Here is a 4672-nt window from a genome sequence, read left to right on the forward strand (position 1 = left end):
AAACTCTATTAAAAAGGAAAGCCTTTTGGCTTCACAAGAGAAATTTTGGTGAATAGTGCAATGATTGGCTCCAAGAAGGATTGCATTTAACTACAATGCCTAAAAGGAACCCAACCTACTGAGAGACACTCATTTCCTTTTCAATCGACGTTAGCTGCAGAAAGGTAACAGATTCCTGGTCCTCTCTTCACTGTTTCCTTATCTCTCCAATAATGCATTTTGCTCTTTGTTGCCTTCTTCATTTTTTTTTATTATTTACATGTTGTCATTTTATACCCTTAATTTATAAAAATGTCCAATTTGTTTTCCATCTAAAGAGTTTGGAGCTTATTTCTGCTCTTATTTAAAAAATCTTTAGACTGATAGCACTTTTATCATTTTATGGACTCCAGGACTAAAATAACTCTGCTCGAAAGAGTCAATTTAAAAAATTACTCTTTAAGATTTTCTTGCAATCATGTATGTTGTAGGAGTTTAGCATTCCCTTAATTTGAGGCAAATTTATAGGCGCCAAGGTTGATCAAGTGGTTGCAAAAACAAATTTCTCCTCATTTGGGATTGGGAGCACGACTCATGTTGCCTTTTATTATTGATTCACCAAAATAATGAATTATTTCTTCCTTTTATGTGAAACATACATAGGCTTAGGTTTCTCCCTTTATAATGGAAATATCACATGCTTTGAATCGTGGTTTTACAAAGTGGACTAGACCGTCCTGTTTAATCGTGAACAAGTTTTTCAACTAGTTTGGTTCAAGCTTATAACTTTTTTTCCATATAACCGACATTGAATTGGTGAACCGGTTTGGTTTTTAAGAACCGATTCGTTAAAAAATTGTCCAATATTAGCCTTATGATTATGATGAGATGGATTGAAATAAGATATTTAATTAAAAATTAAGAAAATGTCATGTTTTAAGTTTTTAAATTCAGAATATTAGTAAAAATATTTAAAAATTTTATCTTAAATTGAAGTATTATTTGTTGAATCAATAAATGATATTGAGATATTATTTAGCTATTTAAATTATATTAAAATAATTTAAATATTTATCACCACATGACACATCCACTTAAACCTTCGGTTCAACTCTGGTTGAACCTTTGAATCTTGAAGGTTTGTTTCTTTCGATTTAATAAACCATGAATACCTAATGTGCTATTAAGATGTTTAGTTAATCAATTCATAAAAGGTATATTTTTAGACAATCTAATGGTTTAATGGAATAACAATGCTTTAGTGCTTAACAATTAAAGAAATAATTTAAGGTACTGAGGGCCCTTGCCATGTGAGGCTTTTTGGTCCTCTGCATGTGACCCAACAGTTGAAGCTCAGAGTATATGAATGGTTTTTAAATGGCCATTTAAATGTGAGCATTTACACAATTCATGTAAAAAACATTTTTATAACTTTGGTTTAAAATTGAATACAAAATTCACTTGATTCTGTCAATTATAATGATTTCTAACAACAATTGTGAATATATATATATCTATCAATGCGTGTGTGTTGGTTCAGGTGATTTCATTTGAATATGGAAACAGAGAAATGTGCAATGTTTTTTTCTCTTTCTATATTCTATTGGCTCTAATTAGATTTAATTAGAGAAAAACTTTATAATAATTATGAACACGTTATCTAAATAATTTAATTTATTATTTGAATATTTTTTGTAAAGGTGAGGTAGTAGCTACTTCATTTGTATTTTTTTTGTAAATTGTCTTATTTTATTTATTTTTTTAAAAAAAACTAAGTAGAGAATAATTGGGCCTGTTTAAGGATTTAGGAGACAGAGAGATATGGGTTAGGCAAAAGTATTATTTCGAAATAAAATCCTAAATTTCTTTTTTATTTTTTATTTCCTTAAAAGGTGATAACCTATCTCCATATTTTATATATTAAAGAGGGGAAGAAGGGCATTTATAGTCTCATAAATAATTGATGCATGGCATTGATCCAATATATTATACTCTTATAGAGAGAGAGAGAGAGAGAGAGAGAGAAATGGAATCTGATAAATAATTGATGCATGAGGGAATGAACGATAATTCTATGGAAGCCATCTTAATATATTGGTTGAGAGCTTATGTTGTCAATCAAACAGTCCTGAGTTCAATGTTATGCATAGACAGACACTATGCTTTTGTTTACCATTAAATTTACTCAAATGTGAAAAAAATATATATTCATATATATTTTTAAATAATTCTTAAGATATATATATATATATATATTCTAATTCCATTTGATATTTTTCTCAATTATTGATGGGATTACAATTGGGATTACAATAATTAGGAAAAATATCAAATTAAAGAAAAAATCCAAATAATTTGGAGAGCAACTATGCAGTCATGGTAATATTTTGATTGAAAGAACAATTTTTTCCTCAAGTTAAAAGTTTAAGTTTACTGAAAAAATAATTAAAAGAAGGTTCGCTTCAAACTTTATTTTATAATTAAGGATGTGAACTTAGCTTGAAGTTTGTTAATCGCTCGAAAATTGATTCGAATTTTGGCTCGGTTAGAAATGAACAAGCGGAGCTATGAGCCAAAATTTAGGATCAAATTTTTTTCAAGCCGACGGGCTCAAAATCGAATTGTTAATAGAATTAGTGTTGTCAGAGCCGTGAATATAGTGAATTCAATTCGAAGATCGTTATTCTCTCAAAAATTGATTCAAATTTTAGATCAAAATAAACGAGCCGGGCTAAGAACCAAAATTTTGGATCAAATTTTTATCAAGCTTATTTTGAGCTAAGAGCCGACCCCAGCTTAGCCCAAAATTGAATCGTTAACGACCCTATTTATAACATGCCACACGTTTTTTTTTTTTTGTGCTAATCTTTTTTTTAAAAGTTTAATAACAATAGAGTCGAGCTGATAAAAATAGGTTAAATAATCATTCATTTTCCAAATATTAATGATTAGGTTGCTTTAACAGTGATTGTGAAATCAAGCAATTAAGAAAAAAGAAAAAAAATTAAATATAATGTTTTCTCTTACATCTTAAATAAATAAATCAATATCATATTATAATAATTTTTTTTAAAAGAAAATAAAATTAGGGCTGCAAATGCGTTGAACTGAGCTCATCCCATTTGTCAAAATATTAGCTCGAGCTCGAGGTCGAACTCAATTGGCGAGCTTGAGCTCTGCTCGTGATTTTACCAGTTGGCTCACAAATGATTGAAATCACCATGGAGCTCTTTGGTAAAGCCATCCGAGCTATCGCAATAGCATAAGACCAGGAAAACATTGACATGATAGAAATCTAACAGGTTGAACCGGCTTGCGAGTCAACAAGCCTTGAGCTCGAGCTCGCTAGCTCTTTAATGAGCCGGCTCGGCTCACTCACATCCCGAGATAAAAAAATATCACCAAATAAATCCCCCATGAATTATAAAGATAAAATAACTACTTATCCATTTATAATTAATTATTCATGATTAAAATCCTTCCAACGTGGAATAGAAAAAAAAACAAGATGTTTTAATATAAATTTTAATATTTGATGAATTATGAAAGTTATTTTCTACTACAACGAATACATTATAAAATATTTGTCATATTTCCCCCATATTTTAAAACTAATTTCTTTTGTGCTCAACATTAACATCATTATATTAGAAATTTAGTTTACTATTTTTGCGTGAATATATAATTGATGGATGCCAAGGTATTAAATGTGTAACCCTCCCCGGCTACCCATTTAATACATCAGCCAACCTACTCCTCATTTCTAGAGAACAAGGATAGGGCTTAAAAATTGATTTGAAATTTTCCTCAGGTCAAGATCAGGTCGAAATAAATGAGTTGAGCCGAGTTCGAGCCATGCAAGGTTCGATTCAAAGTTTTTTTTAATTATTATTTATAAAAATTATATATAATGTTAAATAAAATAGAATTTAACAAGCTATAATCCAATTTTGAGTTGGAAAGCATTCAAATAACTCAAATTGAGCCATGCTATTTCCATTTCAAGCTGGAGCGGATCCAAATAACTCAAATTTGAGCTAGCTCATTTCAATTACGAGATGTATTATGATCGATTCAATTTCAAGTCAGGGTGGCTCGAAATCGAACATAATGAGCCACGAGCCAATTTCTATCGAGCCTCAGCTCGACTCATTAACAACACTAAACACGGATCTATTGTGTTCATCATATTACATATTATGAAATACTTCTTTACTTAATTTTAGAGTACAACGCCAAAATTATCTCTGACTGTATACATGAGATCATTTTAGTTATAGAGTTTAAAAGAAGTGTCAAAATAATCTCCAACATCCTTAAATTTGGTTTAAAATAATCTCTATAGAGGAAAATTAGAGCTCAATTTTAAAATAGTTGGCGACTATTTCGACACTTCTATGAACTCTGAGACTAAGATGTCATATGTAAATTGTCGGAACTATTTTGACACTTTAATCTTTAAATTTAAGCTAGAATAAGTACTGAGATGACATTTTTTTACCACATGCAATGTTAGGTCTGACCCAAAATTATAATCATATTTTTAATTTTTTTTAAAAAAATTAATCATCCTTTTCAATTAATCCTTTAATTATAAATATCATTCATATGAGTATTTATTATTATTATTATTATTATTATTATTATTATTATTATTATTATTATTATTATTATTATTATTATTATTATTATT

Source organism: Phalaenopsis equestris, unplaced genomic scaffold (assembly GCF_001263595.1).
Source record: "Phalaenopsis equestris unplaced genomic scaffold, ASM126359v1 Scaffold000552, whole genome shotgun sequence".
NCBI lineage: Eukaryota > Viridiplantae > Streptophyta > Magnoliopsida > Asparagales > Orchidaceae > Phalaenopsis > Phalaenopsis equestris.